Consider the following 26,287-nt stretch of genomic DNA (forward strand, 5'->3'; position numbering starts at 1 on the left):
GCGAAACCACGAAATCAGATATCCACGAAAATGGAAGTGTTCCTCAATCCACGAAAATTGATACCCACGAAAATAAATGAATCTACAGTAAGTCGAAGAAAAATTGAAGCGAGTAACCTGCTTATTGTCAGATTTAAGGCTGGCTATGAGAAGCAAATTAAATATAAAAAGTTATTGTTAAACGATCAGATAGTTTTGTAAATTGACTCACAATATGCACGAAATATATATTCATCTGATAAAAGAGTTTAACATAAATACTGAACTGCAATGCAATTTCAAAAAGGGGAAGTCCATTAAAGTCCAATATTGATATAAGATATGCTAAAGTTCATGAAATTGTGTTAGATAAATAATCAGACTTCACTTAACTTTGGATTTTCAAATATTTCAGCCTCGAGCATCACTGAAGAGATATTTACTGTCGAAATGCGCATCTGGTGCAAAAACAAAATGATACTGCTAATGTGGTTAACTTCAATCAATGAAATAAACTCATCAAAGACACTAGGCTGGTAGTTTAGTACGCAAGAGTTTCGTCTACAAAGTACTTATCAGTGGCGCTCTAATCAAAACAGTTCGAAGTTCAAGTCATATAGGAGGTTGAGGAGTATTGAAAACTGAAATTCCGTACAGATTTGCTAAATACGACTAAGGCAATCTATGTCTGGGGGTAAACAATCTTAGTGTCGAATAAAGCAACATTTTAAAAACAGTAAAATTTCAGAAAATGGTCATAAAAATTATATTTTATGTAAACAAAGAAGTTCAGACTACTGGGCTGCTGATACCCTTGTGGACGAAAGCACCCCAGCAGTGGCATCCACCACCGGTAGATCTAGGGTAATTTAAAAATGCAATTATAATTGGTGCTGATTTATTACTTTTTTATTCAATTGAATGTACTCCGTAGTTACAAGTAAACGTAATTCAATACATTTCAATTACAGTAGAATTTAGATTAGCCTATTCGTGATTAAAAGGAAATAGATAAACAATAGTATTTAAATGTTTGTTCTATATCTTAATCTTAAAAAAAAGATTATTTTGCACAGATAGTAATATTATTGCGTGAACCCCTGAGGGTTCACGCATATTTATTAGTTAGAAATATAGTCTATGGAGGAATATTCGGAAGCTAAATTATTGTTCATTCGGAACACCTATTTATCTGATCTGTATTAGCTTCCTGCAATTAAGAGCACCTCCATACGGTGTAACTAAGATATTCAAAACATGGCAATAAAGAAATTTCACAGATCGCTAATTCACTTATCTGATATGATAATAAACAATCTATAGGTCCTTTTCAAACATGTATATTTATTGTAACGCTACATTTTATGCATTGCAAGGGTTTACTGACTTGAGCAAAGTTGACAGTGATAAATAAGTGACAAGATTTAATTATAACGACCTATGATATCAAACATCTGTGTCTAGATATTCAAAGAGAGATATTTTAAAATAGTGCTGTGGTTTCTACATAATGAGTTATAGTGGGCTTTGGGATTTGATTTGTAACAATAAAATCATTATGCACACTTGTCATTTTGACAAATCAGATAAAAACAAATCTGTTTCAAATGAAAATAAAACAAGTAAAATAAAGACTGTTCGTTAATATACATTTTTACAACTTTTACTGTTTCCTTTTTACAGTATTCTCTATCAATTAAGTTATCTTGTAAGTTAATTAAATGTTTATTTAATTCATTGATGTAACTATTATTTCAGTGACCGCTGCAGAAAGTCTTGACTCGTTCAAGAGACTTCTGCATTCACATTAAATTTCAAGTCCCATGTTTTTATTTGCACCATGTATAAATGTTATGTACAGCACAAATTATTTCATTTCTGTTAAAATTATTTTTGGACTTGTTATAAGTATGCAAGCGCACACCAAACAGTAACAGGATATTCAACCAAATGACGGTGGTCACTTAGTGGTAGAAGTAGAAATTTCTTATATTATTCACACACTGTAATGCTCTTAAATTTATGTGTGTTTTGGATGTGCACTAGTGATTGGTAAATATTGATACGTTTCTGTGTTTTTAATATATGTGACTTAACATAAAAAATTCCATTATTATGGAGTCGTTCACTTTTGTACACTTCGGTATCTAAATAGAGGCTGGTAAAAGGGAAGGTATGAACACGGAAATACGTGAAATAACAAATCGCAAAAACGTTGCACGGAAAAAAAACACTCTGGAAAAACGAAGCCAAGGAATAAAATCGTAAATATTAAGGAAAAAAGTACCAAAAGTTATTACTCAGCCGTTCTTGGAGATCATGCAGTTATTATAAATGGACATGGCGACCCTGCATGTGGTCACCTTTTAGCGTCCGTTAGTTGCATCCGATTTATCATAGTAATACAATAGGCTATTAATAAATATCTTGGGACCAGTTAATTAGTTTATAATTTAAAACAATATTTGGGCTGACTTTGAATTGGTCCCGGTTTACTTTTTAATCAAATGCGGGACAAGCACGAGAAAATAAGAGTACCGACACGAAACACGGAAAATAATTAAGGGAAAACACGAAGCACGCACATCGAACCAAACACGAGAAAACGAGAAATAAAACCTCGAAACATGGAACAAGTGAAATAAAAAGGCCGAAAACGTTGCACGAAAATAACCCTTTACCACCCTCTAAATAGGCCATACTAGATGTCGACACCTCATATTAGAACTTAAGTAGATGGTCAATTTCGTTTGCAAGGTTAAAGAAATCTTCAACTTGCTCCAATTTGCCTGTGAAGACAGTAAAACCGTCATTCCTATTGACAGTGTACTTTGATGTTTTCTCTCCATTGGAACTTATCTAAGATTTTAATGAATAGGGCAGACAGATGCAGATCTGTGTATGTTGGTGACAATGGGCGCTCCTATAATGTGTTTGTATAACAGTCCATTAAACTCAAATTCTTTGTTTCTAAGAATTAATTTAACAAATGCAGTTAAATCTATTTTGTTGAGAATCTTTAAAGTATATTCTCCTGTGTGTCAATAAATTCTAATGCATTGATAACAGTTTCTTCTTAATTATCAATGATCATATTTGTGTACATTGACGTACATCATAGGCAATAAGAATGCATACTTTTTTACCTCGTGTGACTCTATTTTATTAATGAAATGTTTGTATCTTGAATGTAAAAGTTATGCCTCTTCAATAATTGGATGTTGGATGTGTACTAATTGATAATTTAGTCTTAGATGCATGATTTTTTTTAATTAGTTGTTAGTTGCTTTGAACTAGCTGTCACTAACTGCGAGTACTCTCAGATCTGTACTTAGTGTCTATTTGTTGTTGGGATATACAAGTACCTGGCCACGTCCACTCTGTGTAGTATTTCTGTTTGTATCCATCTGATGAGTTAAGCTTATGTTGTACTGTTACACCACTGTCCCAGGTTAGGGGAGGGTTGGGATCCAGCTAACATGTTTAACCCCGCCACATTCTGTATGTATGTGCCTGTCCCAAGTCAGGAGCCTGTAATTCAGTGGTTGTCGTTTGTTGATGTGTTACATATTTGTTTTTCGTTCATTTTTTTGTAAATTAGGCCGTTAGTTTTCTCGTTTGAATTGTTTTACATTTGTCATTTCGGGGCCTTTTATAGCTGACTATGCGGTATGGGCTTTGCTCATTGTTGAAGGCCGTACGGTGACCTATAGTTGTTAATTTCTGTGTCATTTCGTTTCTTGTGGAGATTTGTCTCATTGGCAATCATACCACATCTTCTTTTTTATATTTATAATTAGATCAAGTAAGTATCTCTCGCGGGAGAGTTACACTTATTTATGATTGGTCGGTAACGAACATTAATGTGTCCTGCTAGCTGACCAGTTCGCAATGCCTCATTACTTATTTCTAGCCGATTAATTTTATGAATTTTTGAAAGAAGGTACACGTGTCCTCCATGTTTTGAATTATTATTATTCTTTAAGAAATTATACGTCTGGGATTCTTTTTTTTTCTCTCCTTGCTTTATTTACAATAAAAAGAAAATATCATCCTCCACACATATGGCCAAGATAACACTGATATATAATTTCTTATTCAGTTGAATTAATAATTAGAATAAAAAAAAGTTCTAAGGTTCACGTTTTGTCTTTTTTTTTTTAAAAAGCAACTTGTTTTTTAACTTCAGTAAACTTCAAAATGTCTTAATGTTTGTCATAAATTTCACTTTAAAATATGACGATAAAAATTAAAAAGTAATGACACTGTTTGGTTAAAACCAATCCTTAGTTTTACTGCTTAACAAGTGATAAAAATGCATGAAAGTGATATTTAGACTTGACAGAATATAGACCTTAATTGGCGACAAACAAAGTAACATTGATGCTACGGTTAGACAGTGAAAATTTATAAACTATGTTTACACTTTTCCATTTATTATCCAATTAAGCACATATTCACGACTCGAGTATATTATATCTTATATTTGATCTATTGATAGTTGAGTTTTGCTGACGACTTGTTTATCAGGTGTTTATGAAAAAGAAAAGAAAATACTCAAAAGATTTCATTAAATATTTTTTGTGTAAATGATCATCTTCTCAGTAGTAGTATCAAAGCTGTCATGTGATATTTGTGGCAGTGAATTACCATATCTTCATTTTATAGAAGTAGCAAACACGGATGGGAAGTTTACGGTTTATATGTCGATCAAACCTAAACATAGAAGATTTTCAAAGGACCTTGACTCCAGAATGCAAAAGATAGTAGCTGCTGGCGAAAGTATGTGTTTTGAGATAAATATATGTCTTTTCCGTTACATGTTTTAGGGACAATATAAATTGACAAAAACAGGCATAGTAGCTGAAATCGTCTCTTTTGTCGTAAAGTTTTGTTTAAAACCGACCCTCATTATCAATTTCTTGTTGTAAGTCAAGATATGATGTATACTTATCTGTATCGATTGTTTGTTGAAAAACATGTCCTCCAAAAGTAACAAATATGTTGTTAATCAAGAAATTAAGCATCCTGATGTCAGCTTCAGAGAATTTTTTGTTTGAATCAGAGTGATTTTTTGCAAGGTACTATTTATCCCTCCCTAAGACAAGATACCTTTATCTACGTTGGCAAATCTTTTACATGAAACAAAACAGGACCAGCTCTTTCAATTTGTCTTTTAGTTCGGATTGAGGAATATTTGTGTAAAGTGTTGAAAAGTCAAATGGTTTAATACTATTGCCAGATGAAAGTCTTAGAGTGTATGTACTCTAACAGATCTTTGAAATTTCTCAGTATCCACATCTGATTCACGCTACCTCTAGAATAGGTAGATTCACAATAATTTTGAATCCCGGCTTTGCTTGCTGATCAAATAGATGTTAATAGTTTAGAAAGAGGTTTCGTGGAGCACTTGGAGTACCCAGCAATATAACGTTGTTCGTAAGGAAACTTACTTAAATTAAGTATCCAATACAGTCAAGGAAGATCCAGTTCTTCATCTTTGGTTGAAATTCCAATGGAACATAGAACATACCTATGATTATCAGGAATTTCCTACTTGATAAGTGTCGTGGGGGGGTAGATGTTAAGTTTCCAAGTGAATACCCAATTCATCTGTAAGAAGTTTATGTAATGTGATTTACACACTAACACGATGTGTTTGAGGAGTGATCTGCGAGGACAACAACATATTTGTCATGGAGGTAGGACAGGTGTTTTACAACATTTGGGTCTTCAAAGGTTGATGTAGCATGTGTATTCATAGACCCATTAAGTTTTTTTAATTCTGATTTGTATTAACGACCTCACAGCCATAATCCATTCAGAAAGAGTATCTACGTTTAACTCATTTCCTGGCATAATCCTCGACTGAATTCATTAGTAATTTGAAGTTGTGTTTTCAATTGATGGATTTAGGCTCAAGATATTTCGGGTCATCGGATAACACATTTCGCAGAGAAGTGTTATTGACAATGTTTAGGTCACCATTAATAACATGTTCATTCGGATTATATATGAATATGGAACTAGCACCACCGGATGCAATCAGGCAGTTTAGACTTGAAGTCGTCAATATTAATATCCTGCTACAGGTGTTTGTAATTGAAAATTTTAGTTGCAATTGGTTTGGTCTAGGTATAAGAAAATTTAGGTACAGACGGATCTTTAAAATAGGAAGGTACTTTCGAGTAAACTGATTTATGATGAAGGGTATTGCCCAAGTTGATGGCATCGAGACCTTTGTTGGCAAAGAAATGTTTTAGAAAGGATCTTTTCTCCCCTTAATCTTTTTCAATGCGAACAAGTTTAAGAAGTTAGTGACTGACAATATCCGAGATGATAGCTGTAAGTTTGTAACAGTGGTTTCCAAACATAAGTTGTACAGAGAATAAAGTTTTGAAAGTGGTAGTGAATACAGCTTCGTGCGAATGTGATGAATTTACAACAGCTTTTGTATAAATGGCAGCAGGCTATTAATAGAGACATCATGAAGAGTATGTGATGTATAATGACGATGACCATGACTGCGTCTACGTCAAGGATAATAATTAGAGTTGAACCGTCCATCACATTCACCGAGCTACATGAAGGACTTGATAGAATACTATACCATCAGTTTTATCATTGCAACCATATAGTGTCGCAGTTCCCAATTTTCGAATCCAGTAGTCTTCCTTTTGTCTACGGAGAGTTGTTGCAAGATGAGGATTGTTAGTCTTGCAGTATGCTTTTTCGATGATGCGAACCTGCATAGAAAGGAGTGAAAGATCAGGCTGATTTAAATGCTGGTAAACAAAGTCGCTTGCATTGTTTTTGCTGTCTGATCTATGGCCGCACATACGTTTATTTAGCCTTCCTTTCGTTTCACCGACATATCTGCAAACGTTACACTCTAATCCGTAGATTTACAATGTAGATCATCATAGCTTCTGGTAAAGTAAGATTTTAAGTTAAATTGCTAGTAAATTGAGCATCTGTTAAAATTTTACATGTTCTTCATGAATGACGATAACTGTAATCAAGGTTTTAAGAACAATAATTGTTTTTTTTTCTAAATGCGAGTATCTTATCTTTTATATACATTTATGAAATCCACGGCTTTTAATAGTACAATAATCAAATTTATTACATACATTAGGTAAATTTGGGACAGATTTTCATCCCATTAAGCTGGTGGCCTTTTTTTGTAATATCCTGATTACAATACAATGCAATATAACCTTTGTGGTCATCCATGCATAGCTTCCTAGTTCATGTGAAAAGTGTGTACTATGTAGAAGGAAAATTCAAGCAATTTGATTGGACGAGATGCTCTAAGTTTGTGCTTAGTAAACTCAGGTCAGAGTTAAACAGACCTAAGAGACATATTCTCACCAAGTCAATAAACGTGTCCATTTGTTGTCAAGCTTAAAATTATGATACGAAGAAACATTGCTGTTATGAACTATCTGACAAAACTTTCAAATTTAAACAGAAAGTGTAACTAAGTTATATAATGAACAACAACGTGAAATAAAACAATTAATCAATAATCAATATAATAAACAAATGTGTAAAAGGTCAGAATTTTAATAATAAGCTTGGATCTCTATGTCAAACAAATACTTAAAGGTGTAAAATATTTCCAAAGGTCGCGAATAAGATATTAGTCTTAATAAAAAAAAGCAGAAGATTACAAGCAAACATTTAAAACTCATAAACTAACAACTCACAACTGAAAAACTACAGACAATGATAAGACAAACAAGCTCCCACAAAACAAAATAAAGAAAACCAAATACTAAGAAATAGTAGCCCGCCAAAAACTGGGTTGATCAAACGAGCTTTGTTGGTATTTGTAGTGATGACCTCTAATGTATTTCATTAATATTATTTCTCTGAATTAATGGTCATTACATTATTAAACATGTTAAAGAAAGCAAGACAACTTCTTGAAATATGGAAGAAATGTAAAACTATATATGGATAACGTGTATTGGTTTGACAGAAAAAAAAAACAGATAAAAAACAGTGCCTTTATGGGAAACAACACTTTGCAGCACTGATACTGATAAAAAAAGACCACTCAGTGTTTGTCAATCAAGGACTCATTAATTGTAAGATAACTAATTCAAGAATTCATGTATAGAAAAATATTCACAAAACATTAATTCACGAATGCGCGTAGCGCATGAATTAATTATCAGTGTTGTTCGGTTACGAGTTGAACATTTTTCGATATTTTAATTCTTGTATTAGCTATTCTTCTAAGTACATTGACCATCGACTTTTTGTGGGAAATAAAATAGAAAACGAAAGGAACTACATGCTTTTCTTTGCATTCTCAAGTTGCATCAGCAATGTCTTGACAAGACCCATTGTTGAAAAACGTCAGGGGAGTGAAGTTATCAGATTTATTTCAAATATGATGTTATCGGTTTTTTTTTTTAACAGGGAAATCACGGTTATTCATTGCAACCAATGCAATAACTGCAGTAAAAAGAATATTCAGCATTGCTGGGAGAAAGCATGAGAATTTAGTTTAGTCGTACACTCATTTCTGTTTTCCTTGTTGAATACAAAAAGGTAATCGCTAAATAAAATTGTAAGCGACTGAACTACAGCTAACGTTTTTCGGCATAAAAGTATCTATTTGCGTTAAACACAAACAGCTGATTGTATTCTATGCCTTTATCGTGTCGAATACAGATCCGCCGTAGGGGTTGCTAATTATATAGCTTCAGAAGCAAAACGTGTCATTATTCTTTGACGACTACGAAGCCAATGAGATAACAGCTGATAGATTTCTGTCTTGGACTTTAGGAGGACATTGACTTGAGTGGTTCATTTATTCAATGATCTAGTTTTTAGATTTTTTTTTTACTTCTTGTATTGACCTAATTGTTGTCTTTGTTCTATTACTTTACTTCTGAAACATCTCTAAATATGTATGTTCGCAAAAAGATCTAAAGCAAATAAAGATGTTTGAAATGTATATATCCCAAAGGTGTACATGAATTTTAGGGGAGAACTCATTTTTTTGTGTTATAATATGATAAATATTGTAATGTTATGATCAAGGGCGGTGTATAAATTTATGTGTTTATTTCACTAGCTTTTGGTACATGTAGCGAGGCAATCAAATAATATTGTAAAACTTAACTTCTTTTTGCACGCTAGCAGTTTCAAATCGGGATTGTACGTATAGAATTATGCTCATAATGGCTTAAAGGACGACAATGAATGGCTTACTGAAGTTATTTGTCAAATAAAACTCATCATAAAAACACCGATTTATTTTTAGTACTTGCCAGCTGGTTCCTCCTTAAAACCTCTTTTTGGTCAATTTCTCATAAATGTTTCCCGAACAAAAAGTAACCGGATTTAGTTATTCAACAATTATCATCTTCTGAAAACGTATTAAAAAGTAATTAGGAGACATAACTTTCATAAAGAAAATAGAGAAATCGAGTGAACTAGTACAATAAAACGTGCATGTTTTAAATAAAATATGTACTTACTTTTCTTTTTTGTTGTCTGACTTTTTAAAGTTTAGAAAAAAATACATGTTTTAATATCAGTAAAGTTTGATTCATGGACATGCATTTGTTTTCAATATCATAAATTCTTTCTAATCATGAGTTTCAAACAGTACAAGTAAATAAGCATTTGTTTGATTGTTGTTTGTTTAACGTTCAGTTGCAAATATTTTGTGCATGTTCAGGACGAAGTAATAAATAGAAAACGATGTTGTGTTTCATTTCTTTTATTAGTATGACAATATATTATACCTATGCGAACATTTTATTTCGAACTTTGCATGTTTATTGTAGCTGTTTAAATAGATAGCCTGATAGGATATATTTAGAAATGCAATTTAACCAAATTATTCTAAGAAGATTAAACAATAATCATCAGATGGCATTGAGACATATAGCTTTTGTATGTCCTTCACTATAACTCCGATTGTAAAAATTATCCATTTGATGACCGCAAAACACGCGCGGGAATCCGATTAAACTTGTGAATTAATAACTAAGCTGTTCCGAGGTCAATTATATATTTGAAAATATATTTAAAAAAATATATTTACGACCACAAGGAATGGTTAAATTTAATTTATTTCATGACATAAGTACATGTACTGAAGACTTCTCTATTGTTCAGTATCGCTATTTTGTAGTTAGTGGAAACAATTTAACATCTACCATTCAGTTTAAAAAGTACTGAGTCCGTTGATCTCATTTAGATAAAGCTATAACGTAGAGGAGTCAGTGAAATTTAATTTGTCGAGGAGATTTATGGAGAAATATTGCTTTTACAATGTACAAGTTTATTTACATCAATTTTGATATTACAACAGATGTCTGTCTAGATAATGATACCTATTTTCGAATTCTATATTAAAAACGCCAATTTTAAATTAAATTTTCCATAAAAAAGAAAAAGGCGAATAATGGTATTTTTCAATGCAATTATTATTTTCGTTTAAATTAAAAAAATGAAAAAAGAAAGAAAAAACCGTACGAAAATAAAATTCACATTTCTTTTGATGGCTTACATTCCTTATTTGAAATAATGTTGTGAGCATTTCTAAAATAGATGATATAAACCTGTTATAAATGGATTTTGGAAAAAAATTGTTCTTTATGAAAAACATGTTATACCATTAACAATTAATGTTTCATGCAACCACTTCCAATGTTATATACAATGACCAGATGTTGCAATAAACCAAATGATTTGATTATTTGTATAATATAATATTAACAAGAACAAAGGGTTACTACGACTAAACAGAATATTCTTTTAAAAAATTGAAACAACAAAAGATAGTTGAAAAATTTTCAAATTGTAAAGTCTTTCTTATTCTATAATTGTTATTTATTTATTTATTTAGATCCCTTCATATCAATGCTTCAGACATATTTGAATGCATATACTATATAAATGTAGACAACATTAGTTTACCAATGTTAAAATCTCGTAATCTATTATGAAGACGACCAAGGTAACACACAAAAACTGAGGGAATCACATGAACACCCACAGGAACGATACCGAGTCGTCGAAATGGTAAGTGTCTCATGTAATGCATATATCATCCGTCATGTGAATCCACACTCAGTTAATATGTCAGAATCGGAATAGGACATAATTGGTAACATTACAGATTAGACGACTATTCTGGTATCGAAAAATTTAAGAACACATGCTGCTAGTGAGTAGAGGCACATAGATAGCGGTTATTATGTAGTTTCAATTTCGGTCGTCCTTCTTCATAACTGTTTTTATGTAATGTAGTTCGAACAAAAAAGAGCGTCACATATCTATTGATATATTTTACCATCTTTGAGATGTTTTGGTATGAATTGTGATTCATACGAGTACAAATTGGGCAGAAAGAGTTGAATGTCCCGTTGGTATGTTCAGGATCTCTTTCACAATTAGCACTCTTTGGAATACCAACTGTCTGTTCAAATATCAGTCCACCAAACTCAACAAACGTGCTATCAATCAAAACATCCAGCATTTTGATGATGTAATCCTCGGTGTATTTGTTTTTGAATCAGTGCGGTTCTTTATAAAGTATCTTTGTAATGCCATTAACCAAGAAAATTATGAAGGCCATCTTTAACTTTTACTACGTTTTTTCTTATCTTTGGAAATAATTGACATGAGTTTATATAGTCTGTTGTGAGCAATGTCCATAACCATTATATTCAATCTGTACAAGGCGGAATTTTAATCGATAACAGAAGATACCAAATCATCCATAGACACGGTGTTAACTGTGGTGTATATTTTCACTGACAGTGATTCCAATTGAGCCGAACAGAAGTGTTAAATAATTCAAATTTGTTGACATCACCACACCTGGGACGAGACAAAATGCCTTCACCATCAATTGTGTCGTTGCATCCATAAGGAATCGCTGATACGAATTCTCGAATCCAGAAATTTGCTCTTTGTAAACGATATTGGTTACTCAATAGGGGGTTATTTGTTGGATAATTTTTTCTCTATAATCCTGTTTTTCATAGAAACAATCAGATTGATTAAAGTGTTTATAGAGAAATTTATTATTATTATAAAACGTGAAAAAAATCAGAAGTTTGAATATTACTGCAAAATTGTAGATTGGAATAAACGATTTTGGAGTAGATCTTTAAAAATTGAAGAAGCCATATCTGATTAACTCCACAGCTGATTGAATTTACATTAACACTTCATTTCTGACTACTATCTGTAACCATAGGGTGAGTGGTAAGAACTATAAAAACTTGCTAGTCGGACATTTAGACAACTTGATTCCCATTGTTGAAAAACACGTCCTCCAAACGTAACAAATATGTTGTTAATCAAGAAATCAAGCATCTTGATAATGTCAGTTTCAGAGAATTTTTTGTTTGAATAAGAGTGATTCTTTACAAAGTAGGATTTATCCCTCCCCAAAACAAGATACTTGTATCTACGTTCGCCATTCTTTTTAATGAAACAAAGTAATACCAACTCTTTCAATTTGTCTTTTAGTTTGGAATGGGGAATACTTGTGTAAAGTGTAGAAAAGTCAAATGTTTTAAAACTATTGGAAGATGAGAGAGTCTTAGATTGTATGTACTCTAACAGATCTTTGGAATTTTTTAGTATCCACATCTGATTCACGCTATCTCTAGAATAGGCAGTTTCACAATAACTTTGGAGCCCGGCTTTGATTGCTGATAAAATAGATGTTAATAATTGAGAAAGAGGTTTCGTGGAGCACTTGGAAGACCCAGCAATATACCGTTGTTTGTAAGGACACTTATGTAGTTTAAGTATCCAATACAGTGATGGAAGATCCAGTTCTTCATCTTCGGTTGAAATTCTAAAGGAACATAGAACAGACCTATGATTATCTAGGATTTCCTCTTTGGTTAGTGTCGTGAGGGTATATGTTGAGTTTCCAAGTGAACTGTCAATACCTAGTTCATTTATCAAGCAGTTTATGTAATGATATTTACATACAAAAACGATGTTGTTTGGGGCTTTATCTGCGGGGACAACAACATATTTGTTATGGAGGTAGGACAAGTGTTTTGCAACATTTGGGTCTTTAAAATTGATGTAGCGTGGGTATTGATATGCCCATTTAGTTTCTTAATTCGGATTTGTATCAACGACCTCTCAGCCTTTATCCATTCAGAAAGAGTATCTACGTCTTCTTTCTCGCGTTTAGCCCATTGCCTGGCATAATCCTCGACTGAATCCATCAGTATTTTGAAGTTGTATTTCCAATTGATGGATTTAGGCTCACGATATTTCGGACCTTTGGATAACAAATTTCGCAGGGAAGTGTTATTGACAATGTTGAGGTCTCCGGTAATAACGTGGCCAGCCGGATTATATGTGAATTGGGAACTAGCACAGGTGCAATCAGGTGGTTTAGACTTGAAGTCGTCAATGTTGAGATCCTGCAAAACGTGTTTGTAATTGAAAATTTTAGTTGCAATTGGTTTGGTATAGGTATAAGAAATTATTGGTACAGACTGATCTTTAAAATAAGGAGGTATTTTCGACTGAACTAATTTATGATGAAGGATATTGCCTAAGTTGACGCCATCGAGACCTTTGTTGGCAAAGGAAAGTTTAAGAAAAGATCTTTCGAAAATTGTTATCCAATACTTTAACTCGAAATTCAATATCCGAATGAACCAAACAAAAGAGTTTTTCTTCAATAGGAAAGCCACTACGGTCAATTATTTTGCAGTTATAAAAAATGAACTGATTTCAGTTTTCCTACTGTCAACTTCACATTTTACAAACAAAACATCCCATCTGTCATGAATTCTATTGTCCGTTTGACACTATCACCTGTTTTGTTATGCTCCTGGCTTGACAACTGAATACGGGAAAGTGTTCTGTTACCGCATAATGGTCGATTCATATACACGGAAGATACTTATCCCTTTGTCATTGATGGTTATTGTTTTTAAAAAAAAGTATAGCAAAAACACCGAACGTCAATGCAAATTCAAAACGGGGACGTCCGAAAACACTGACAAAATCACATGCTATCAATCAATGGAACAAGTGAAAAACAACTGCCATATTCCTGACTTGTTACAGTAATTTTCCGAAGAAAATGGTGCGTTAAACCTGGTTTTATAGGTAGCTTAACCTCCAACTTGAATGATAGTTGTTTATAGTTCCGTTATATTGATAACATTGGGTAAGCAACCCAAACAGACATGACAGGTTAATGTGACAATTATTGGGATCCAGCAGCCAAAACTGTGTAAAAATACATCACAGACATACAAACAACTGACTAAAACATGCAAACAAATATACAATTTAATTCAACAAAGACGCCAACAAAAAGGTGTAGTAGATAGAAATGATGCGTAGGAAGCTGTATATGTACTTTCTTTAATCTCTAGTTCGGGAGGACATATTAATGGGACCCTATCAGAAAAGTTTGGATTGTTAATGGAAAGAACGTCATCATATATGCTAGGATTTTGTAGCCAGACTTTTTTTTACAAAAAACTCATCAGTAACGTAAATTTGACGATGATGTCAACAAAGAATTGTTGTCATTTATAGTATATACCGTATATAGTATACACTTTCTCGATAAAGTAAACATTAAATAAAAAAAACAAGGGTAAACAAAATAGAAACAACATGTAAAACCCTTAAAGTCTAAATCGCACCTAAGGACCCACCTGCACCAGGAATGCCCAATGGTAAAAAGTAAAAACCCGATGGAAGGATGCACGGGGAGTCACGTTATAAGTCATACGACTAAAAGAAAGATAATAGTATTAAGACAAATAACGGGGAAACTAAAGTATAATGAAAAGATCCACAACTTCAGCACCAAGAATCTATAACTCAAGACCATCTTGAATTATTTGTGAAATACTGTGAATTCATTTATTTTCGTAGGTACCAATTTTCCTGGGTTGAGAACAAATTGTGTTTTCGTGGATATTTTATTTCGTTGTTTTAACAAGGTCTGCATACAACCTTATAGAAAATTTGTACTTCGTCGAACATTGAAATTCGTGGATCACCTATACCCACGAAATCAACGAAAATTGGTATCCCCAAAATAATAATGAATCCACAGTAGACAATGAACTTTTTTAGAAAAAGGACGAGACGTACTTTGACAAAACCCTGGCTTCTTTTTTTGATTGCTCAGACACCGATGACGTTTTAGAAAGTCTGAGTAGCAGCTACAAGCTCTGAATATCGTATGAGTTGAGAAATGTATACTCAATACGCGGGTGAAGTTGGTATATTGCTGCTAAGTTGAGGAAAATTTATAATTTCAAAATTGAAATCGTTTTCTATGTCATATGTTCTGGTATTGAGATGACTGCTGTTGTCAAATTTGAGTTGAATGTCTAGAAATGATGCGGAGGAAGCTGTATCTGTAGTTTCTTTAATCTCTAGTTCGAGAGGATATTTTAATGGGACCCTATCAGAAAAGTTTGGATTGTTAATGGAAAGAACGTTATCAATATACCTGCATGTGAAATTTAATTCTGTACCTGGACAATTGTTGTATTGACTGACGTCGGTATTGTTCATTCACAAGGAAACAAACTTAAGGTTTATAACCCCTTCTGTAGGCCTATGTGTTGCAAACTTTTCAAAGTGCTACAATATCAAACCAGCAAAAATACAGAATAATAGTGACGTGCAAATTTGTACATATACCAAAGGAAAACGTTCCTCAACGCAATACTGTTATTGTTGCATTGCATGTAATAGAAAATGGGGTTTTGCAGCATATGAAGCCAAACTTTTTGCATTAAATCCACACCCTTTATGACAGAGATTTTCGATATAAAATTTTTTTCATAAACTACTCGCTTGTTTGTCCATGATGTCCTATCGTTTATTGTTTACAAAAAGTCCTAAACAACCATTACAATCCTAAAAACCTCGTGCTCAGTAACTAAAGTCGAGCGCTACCAAGAAGCTATACTTGAATAAGTCCATATTTATACTTATTTTAACCAATATTTTTATCTAGTATATACTTGTTTTATGGAAATCATTGTTAGCACTGCATTCAAAAATCATCTATCTATTAAGTACCGAAATGTCAAATATAGGAGTACAAGGGGAAAGGCTGCGGATTTTTTGTAAAATTTCCATGTTTAGCATTGAAACAACGAAAGGATACATTATCCTTAATGACACAATGAAATCGTTTATACTAACATTCAAAGCCTACTTTTATAAAATTATAAATTTCCCGCTGACAAATTAAGGTTTCAACTCCCTGAGGCAAAGTTGACTTTAACAGTACTTCTCTGTTCCTTTTGGTCCTATGGCTACTAAAGTTTCGTCTTAGCTTTTGAAGGTTTTGGTTTGAGTAGTCATTTTCATTTTCTTACAAGGAGTAGATACATTTTATCAATGTCAATTAAAAAAAGAAATTAAAGAAACATAAAGTAACTGTCTAACACACTTAGTCTGAGGACCTCTGTCATTGTATGTAGGTGTTTAATGAACAAATTGCATCGAATGTTTGCTACACGGCATATCGAATTGAATAACTTACCAATTACAATTAATTAAAATACATGTGGCACTATATTTTATTTTGACACATTGTCAATATTATCATCTAGTGTCTCTGGTTCCTGCTGGGTTCTTTAAAACATTTAAAATGCAACGAAACAATTTCGCTTATCAATGTCAGAATGAACACACACTCCGCAAAGTTTCATGTAATTTGCAGACACTATCAATTCCATACCAAGTTTTTCGATTAAACTGACATCAAACTTTTCCATCAATTCTTTTTCGTCTCTTATCATATAATTCGTGCTTAGGATATAACAATACCCTACAAGTCGATTCTAAAGTATAAAGACTAATTCTAAAATCCAATTTTAGATTATATATCCATCAATGTATTTACTTCTATAGAATAGTATTTCATTGTTCGTACAATTCGTTACGAACATGAACAGAGAAATATGGCAATTACAGGGAGCACAACAAAAACGCTAGTATGTGCTATCTTTAATGTACATAACGGTGACTTATATATTATTGTCCCCTGTGCAACGCGTTGCGGGGGACATAGAAATCCCGGCCGTCCGTCCAACCGTCCGTCTGTCTGTCCGTTCGTCCGGTCTTGTTAGCGTTCTCACGTGTACAATTCTTGCCAAATTTTTATGAAACTTATATCATAGGTTTATATCAGCAATGTCTTGGACGAGTTCGAAAATCAGTGCCGATCAATCATTTTTAAAAGAGTTATGCTCCTTGGAAACATTAATTATATGGAAAATAGCATCGTTAGTGCTCTCATTTATACAATCCTTGCCAGATTTTTATGAAACTTATATCATAGGTCTATATCAGCAATGTCTGAGATGAGTTTGAAAATCACTATCGATCAATTATTTTTTTAAAGACTTATGTCCCTTGGAAACATTACTTATATGGAAAATTGCATCGTCAGCGCTCTCATTTGTACAATTATTGCCATATATATAACTCATAGTTTATATCAGCAATGTTTTGGACGAGTTCTAAAATAATTGCCGAGCAATTATTTTTAAAAGAGTTATGTCCCTTGGAAACATTACTGATATGGAAAAGTGCATCGTTAGTGCTCTCATGTGTACAATTCTTGCAAGGTTTTTATGAAACTTATATCATAGGTTTATATCAGCAATGTCTTGGACGAGTTCAAAAATCAGTGCCAATCAATTATTTTCAAAAGAGTTATGCCCCTTGGGAACATTAATATATGGAAAATTGCATTGTTAGCGCTCTCATATGTACAATTCTTACCAGAATTTTATGAAACTTATAAAATAGATTTATATCATCAATGTCTTTGACACTTTTGAAAATAAATTCTGGTCAAATATTTTTAACGAGTTATGCCCCTTGGAAACAATAATTAAATCAGAAAACGCATTGTTCATTTCTTTATAAAATTTTTAAAGAACAAAAAAAGAGTGTTTTTTTAAGTATTGCTCTTGTACCTCAATTGGATAGATAAAATATGTGCAACGCGGGGGACATTGGAACTCTGTTCTTTTATCTTTTTTATAAAAAGTTTACTCATAAAAACGCAATTAAAACTATTTAAATGCTATATTCGTTTACAAATTAAGGATTTGTCGAGGATATGACTCGAACGCTTTAAATAATTGAGGGAAAAGGAATTTTATCGATACATATTAAGTGCTTCACTAATAAACTACTAAAAAAAATAACATATTGACACCCGTCATATTGACACCATATGATAATATAAAGCTAGCTGCTACAATGATATTAGCGTCACTGATCAGAACTACTAAGGATAATGTACACAATCAGTTTTGGCCCCTTGAATTCGAATTTTCACATTTATATAAATCTATTAAATAGTACAGAATATTCCTTTACAATTTAAATCGACTAGTATTTGTTGTTTGTTTTATTGTCAGAATTTAGATTCTATACACAATATACTGTATAATTACCTTTTCAGAGTCTGTTGTGCATTCGTTATTACATAACTGTACAAAACATTCTTGGCCATAAACTTGCAGATATGTGAGTGTCAACAAGATTATTTCTGATAGCAGATTGAGCACTTGTATGAGTTTTTCAGTAATAGAATTTAAGTCCTGTACTTAAATTTAGTTATCACGGTGCGCTTTATAATTATGTTTTGTTTGGTAATTAGTGAATTAAAGAAGACTCTAATGTCATTGGTGGCTACTGACCCAGACATTCTGACGTAATGATCATTTTGGATTTAAAACCAGCAGGACAATTCAAAGCAATTTGACGGGTTAGGTCCAGGTTGATCATTCTCTATACTTTAATCAATCTGTGTGATTTGATTTCAAAACTAAAAGTAATAATAGTTTTCCACATTAAGGTAGCACAATACAAAGATTTGTTTACTTCCAATCTCCAACCTTTAAAATGCTGTTACTTTCTTAAGACTGCATATAAATTAATAAAAGAGGTATATATAGATAGATAAAAGATTAATCTTTTAAATGAAGGCAATATTTTTGTTATGCAATCATTATGTTATCAATTATTATGCAATTAATGGCAAAATCTTGGTCAGTTCACTTGAATGAATTTAGCTCTTTCATCTACAAACTATACAGGAAATTTAAACGAAATCTTAATCAACACACCAGGAGCTACAAAAGGGTGTCTCAAATTATCGCTTTCATATTCCATTCTCTCATAAATCTCTAATTAGTGTAAACATCCTTACCACATAAAAGTAGATAATATTTGATTGGGTGTAAAATTTGATCTATACATTCTATCCAAAATCTGAGACACCCTTTTGTAGATAATGGCTCTAGGAACAACATATAATAAAATCAACCCTCTCGGGATAACCATGAAGAAGCTAATTTCAATTGAAAGTGGAAATTTCTTGTAAAATGTTGTAGACACAGTTAACATTATAATTAATTACATAATTGTTGTATAATACTAACATTGCATTGATTTGAAAGAGTAATCTGTTAGCTATCCATAAATACCAATTTTATAAATTTTCAAGCATTATAAAGAAAGTTACAGCATTTTAAAACTGGGGAATAGGAGGTATAAAATCTTTGTATTGTGCTACCAATTAAGTCAAGTTTTGTCTGTTTAGTATGTGATAAGCAGGCATGGGGTAATGCTAATTTGTAATTGTAATGCCCTGTAATGCATTACATTTCCCCAAGCAATGCATGTAATGTGTAATATCCAAATGTTTTGCATTACATGTAATTTTAATGTAATGCATTACATTGGCAAAAATGCATGTAATTAATGCATTACATAGCATTATATAGCATTACTTCTGGTAGTGCTATGTATTGCTACAAATTTCAGGGACAATAAGTACTACTATTGTATTCTTTCGTTTAAGAAAATAGGAAAAATTAAACACAAATCAATGTCTAGTTAAAGGATTAACAAAAAGTGTAAATTTGAATTGTTGTTAAACTAATGATTTTCTTCATCCTACCTTAATACTAAAACATTTATACTAATAATTAAAACAGATCTATTTTTAAACATACAAAAGTAAAATTGTTTTTTATTTGCAGTCCTTTTTATATACCATTATAGTCATTGAAAAAAAAAACCAATACATGATACTAAGTATTTAAACATGAAAGAAATAAGTTGAATGATTGATAATTGACACCTGACAAAAACCACTAATTAGTTTGTAAAGTTTTCAATTCCTTTCTTTTGACAAGTGAATTTGTGATTTTAAAGTAATTAATTAACATTGAAATTAAGTTAACAGTATAATCAAAAAACATAATGGAAGAATAAATTCCTTACAACATTTCTGTTATTTCTTTTGTGAGAAAACACAGAGATGTATACTTCGAAATATAAAAGCCTGACCCTGAAGAACTATCAACCTTGGTAAACTTTGTAAATCCATCGGGTATTCAGAAATACCAATTAAATTACCCAAAGCAAAACAAAACTATAGACTCACTTTTCGAGTATATTGCTAGAAGTGATTTACTCCCATTGTCAACAGTTGAGAGCAAAAGTTTAAGAAATTTATAGAAAATCTTAACCCAAAATTTCAAATTCCAAGCCGGAAACATCTGTCATCTAAATTGATACAGACTAAGGCCAAGGATGTTCGTCAAAAGTTGTATGATAACATTCAGGAAGCTAATCACATTTTTTTTACTGTTGTCATTTGGTTTATAGGGCAATGAAAGGATTTTTATAATATCTATTTAATAGTTACCAAGATTGCAGTATAAAATGTTTTATGTATGTTTCTTCTGATAAAAAATTTATAAAATGTAATGTCTAATATTATGCATTACTTTGGTAAAGTAATTGTAATTTAATGCATTACTTTCCAAAATACATTTAATTGTAATATAATGCTGGTTTTGACCAAGTTATTGTAATGTAATGCATTACATTGCAATGTAATTTGCCCCATACCTGGTGATAAGTAATCTCATTCGAAACAAAAATTTAGGGTTGACTGGGATGAAAAAAAAAATATCAAAATGGACTTCTTCCATTCCGCAGTTAAAACCAGGCTCAAGAGAGAGAATAGAGTTTTGGCTGTGCGGGATAAATAAAAAAAACAGCAGCCACGTCCTGTCATAATATGGACTTAAATTGACCTTCGTTGGGATGGTTCTCTGTTTACATTTAAGAATCCTTGTAAGAACATTGTAAGGGGTCCGTCGGTCCGTATGTGGCCTCTTCCAATGTTGCATATCTGCCGTTATCTAAACTATTGCCTTTATGCAAATTGCAGTCTCTAAATTTCTCGCCCTTCATCGGTAGTCGACCAACAACACAAAACCTTCCTCTTTAACTACTATAATCTACTTATCTATTTACCATTAATAGAGATGATGAGTTGTACTTAGTCGGCGGTTCTTGATTCATAATAATAGATATATATATATGATTAACACAGAAATATTATCTCTATCTTACAATGATAAATGAAAATAGGATAATAGAACCAGAGTTAATATCCACTACAGTAATCATTTCAAAGGATTTCTTATTTATTGGAATCTAATATCATGTGTTGTCTCCATGACAACGACTAATGACTGTTATATCACAATTTTAGATTGTCAAATCGTTAGAATAATGATGTATTTGTAATATTTATGAAACCTTCTTAATTTATATGAAAAATCATCATCTACAATAAATAATTCTATATCATATAATGCTTGGATAACACTGTACATGTATAATGAAGTCTTCAAAATGAAGATTATAGACTTATTGTTTTGCTCAGTTATTATTGTTTTCATATTAACAATTATTATTATGAATTTTATTATGTTCTTCTGGTTTTCACACACATGAACTTGTCCGCAGCAGTTCTTTGGAAAAAAGAAGTTTCTAAATCCGTCCAGCCGTTGCTACAGCAGCCTCAAAAATACTGCAAAATCAAACGCCTTATTCGAAAAATTAACCAACCTGTATACAGCTTATTGTTCGTTGGATGGTTTGACTGACTTTTCAACGGACAGTATGTTGTGAGCATCATACAGTCACTATAGCACTTTTAACCTTACTCCAACTTTGGACAAGAAACCCTTGTCGTCTTTCTCTATTTTCGTTTGCCAAAACCCTTGGCTACCAACTCGGAATAGTTTCAATGCAAATAATCTTCACAGCAACATAAATAGACTAAAGAGATAGACACTGAATATGTTGGGTATACTCTTCATATTTTAGATTATCATTTTATAACCGATAACATTACAACAACAATAGTTCCAATTAAAATCAGTTTTAATAATTTAACTATTTGAAGAAGATACTTGAGAAGCAACTTTTGATATTAACTGAATGTCAGAAAATACAATGCCAAAATAAATCCATTATTTCCAAAGAAACATCGTTTTTGTAACTTTTAGAGAGAATATGTTTGTACATTGTATTCAGATAATTGGTCATACGAAGCCACTTTTACAAAAAGTAGCATTTTTTTATCTATAAGATGGAAAGTTAATGTTATAGATTCATCCAGAAAAGTTAAACCAGGACGCATATATTTTCGTTTTGCTTACTAGGCTATTAGTGTTCATACTTTTAAAAAGTACTAAACAAAATGTATGGGCAATTTACATGTTACGGCATTTTTGCTGAATGTAGCAGTAATACATACTGAATCCATTGAAAATATTGTGTTCCCGTTTTTTGGATACCCGGTACATTTGATGCTTTCGCGTTTGATTGGTCCCTGTATTGGAAATAAAACTATCAAATTTAGAACTTATTTTGACTTCAGTGCAACCTATCAGCAAAACTTTTATTATGCTATAATTTGCACTAGATAAAGGGTATGTTTATAAAGCAAAAAGGTGCAAGTTCCATTTTTTGCCATATGTGGTTTTACGAAGCTATTATCTACCATTTATTGTTAGTCATTTTTAAGTATCCGACAAACCTCTTCCCTCGTTGTTCCTTTCAAAACAGTATGTTGGCTTCACAAACATTTCACAGATATTGGATAGTTGGATACTATATTGTTCTATTTTGTATTAACCATTTATATGGAACATCTTACATAAATGAACTTTGACTTATAAACAAGATGTGTTCTTCTACAGTACACAGTCATCCTCGAAGTACACATCATTTGTTATGACTAATAAACTTTTGTACTTTTGAATAAGTATGTTACACTCAGAAACGTGTCCATCCGCCAAAAACATGTCCGATCCCCCAGACATGTTTGAGAGTTCAGTGGCGTCATATGGACACGTTTGAGGGATTGGAAACGTGTCGAGGGATGGACTTGGTGACTTAGTCCAGTTTATACACCAAACAATTCCTGTAAAAATACGTTTAATACTTATGATTCTTTCAAATTGGAGATAAGGAATTTAATTTCCTTACTCTTAATCTCTATCACACGTAAATTGCATATTTGTGTCACTGAATTGGCCTGGTTAACGCAAAAAAATGTACTCCATGATATTTGTTATCTGATCAAAATAATAAGATACAAAACTATCTTATCATCATTCAAATTAATGTTTTGTGTTTATAATTTGATTTTACGATAAACGCGAAGTGAAAATAAATATTTTTAACGTAGAGTCATTTTGTGTCATTATCGCCGCCATCTTGTTAACATTGGTTTCAAAAAGTAGTTCCGTCAACGTCGTCTATCGAAAAATAAATAACTTCAAGAGCCATTACCGGGAGCCGTCTCGACCAATCATATAAACGTATTCCCTAATATGCAAATCATATAAGAATTATAATAAGATATAACATCAAAAACAAGCACCAATACACAATACTCAGGTTAAAAGCACAAGATCTTAAAATTCAGTTAGTTTTGATTACTTTTTATTTTAAGGGTTATTTGTTTATGTTTTTTCCCTTCTTCGATATATATGATCATACAGTTTCTCCGTATTTCTTAACTTTTTTCAGATATTACATTACAGCGATTTTACTAATGAAAGATATAATGTTTTAGTTGGCAGTTTTATTTCAAAGATGTCGTCACACCTACGTATTTGAACAGCATGCGTGTGAAGATGAAAGATTCGCATGGATTCTTAAAGTAGCGAGGCCGGTTGCTTCGACAAGGTAAGCGTCTCATGTTATGCATGCATTACTAACATGCTAATCCACACTCAGTCAAAATGTCACAATCTGGTTTAGATCATAATCGGTAAGATTACAGATCAGACGCATGTTGTGGTATCTAAAGTTTAAGAACGCGAAATACTGTACATATTGAGTTGAAACACAGAAACAACTGAAACATATTTATTTACCACATGTATACACCATCGCATCGGTCAATCAATTCGTGATGGTAACCGACAAACCTATATAGTATCCATTTCGGTCGTTCTTTCTCATAACTCTGCTGGAGCATTGTGTGTGTACGGAGCACATCCTTGTTAAAAACATCTGTAAAGTGTGAGCATGCACAGGCGTAATGTATTAATTGAAATGTGTAAACGCCATTCGATGGGTCAAGGGGTATGTTACGGATTTGAAATTTGAGAAGGTTTTCTATGACAACTGCTTCATATAAATACAAATACAAGTCAACCAAAACGGGTGCACAATTAGAACTTATTAGAATATCGACTGTCTGTTGCAATAGCAATCCATCAAACTCAACAAATATGATATCGATCAAAATGTCCAGCCGTTTAATGATATAATTTTTGTAGAAAAAGGTCTGTTTAATGAGAAAATGTGTCCGATATTTCAATTGAGAACGGGAATAGAAACGAGGGCTAACATAATCCAATTCCTTAACGTCCTTTCGACGTTCAATCGACGTTTTTTACCTAATTCTGATTAAGAAATCCAATACTATTTTGTAACAAATGCACAGCCCTATTCTATGTTGGGGTTTATTTCATTATCTTGCGAAGAATTTTATTATTCTGAATGAGTGGAGCGAGGTCGAAAATTAAGGTGATTAGTTTTTAGATACCTTGTATTAAAAGATGAACTCTTTCAGCCTTTTTGATTATCCAGCCATATTCATGCCTTAAGATAGATTGGAAAGTGAATTTGTTTTCATTGTGTTTAAAAAAAATTCTACTTAGTCGTTGATTTTAAGTCTAGAAACTGTTATGATATTGTAATTATCATGTGTATTTATCTTGGCCTAATTTGTATTGTGTAGCCTCATAACATGTATAATATATTTTTAATTCTACAGTTTTCTAGGATTTTTCTTCTACAGTGTTCTAGAAGTTTCCGTGACAACTATATACATACAGATACCGAAATGAGATATAGACATGAATATACTTGTATTCTCAGAAATTCTCAGGAGTTGTTGGATTGACATTTTTATTTACGAACACCATCATACTAGATTGTGAACTTATTGTACATATATATTCCATTGGATTCCGTACAGTTAAGAGAGGGATTCCGGATAAAGAAAAGACAAAGGATCGAACATATATTTTAACAGCTAAGCTGACATTTCAATTTGTATAATATTTCTTTTTTTTTTTTTTTTTTGTTGACTACATTTTAAGGTAATTTCTGGTCGTAACAGAAATTGGGGGCTCTTCCGGAGTAACGTTCGTTTACGATTAAAAAGAAAAGGTTCTGTATTTCATTGAATTAGAATTAGCCAACAAAATTCTACAAAATGGCATTTGATGCCGGTAAATTTTTGAAAACGCCAGACCTAGAGGGGTTGGATAAATTAAAGAAAGAGGAATTAGTGTTGCTTGCTAAACATCTGAAAATAGATTTTAGAGTATCTATGAGAAAACAAATTATAAAAAATTTGGAAACAGACAATTTAGTTGACTCAGAAATTTTTGGTGAAAAGGCTCTTGAAAACAAGGTAGAAAATGTTGATGCTATCAAATTTAAACAGCTTGAATTAGAACATGAAGAGGAAGATGAATTTAAATTAAAACAATTGGAAAAAGAAAAGGAAGAAAAACAAGCAGAACCTATAATGAAAGATAGGTTAGATATGGAGCAAAGAAAAGAAAAGAAAAAGATGAATTTAAAAAAAAAATTTTTTTGAAAATTTACGTACTTGCGCTCTGTTCATGACGTCAAAAATAGCACTCATTTTGAATTTCGACGAAAATTCAATGAAAATGGATAATTTTATTTGATTTCTTGGATATGAAACATAGAGCGCAGGCGTCGACAAAAAAATCTTTTGCATAATCTTTGTTATGGCATTTTATATATCTGACACAAATATTTAGTTTGTCGACGCCTGTGCTCGATGTTTCCTAGGCATTAATTTGGTTGAAATCAGTACGATTTTGTCAAATTTTGCAAAAATCTCTTCAAAATAAAA

Source organism: Mytilus californianus, unplaced genomic scaffold, assembly GCF_021869535.1.
Source record: "Mytilus californianus isolate M0D057914Y unplaced genomic scaffold, xbMytCali1.0.p SCAF_2, whole genome shotgun sequence".
Classification (NCBI taxonomy): domain Eukaryota; kingdom Metazoa; phylum Mollusca; class Bivalvia; order Mytilida; family Mytilidae; genus Mytilus; species Mytilus californianus.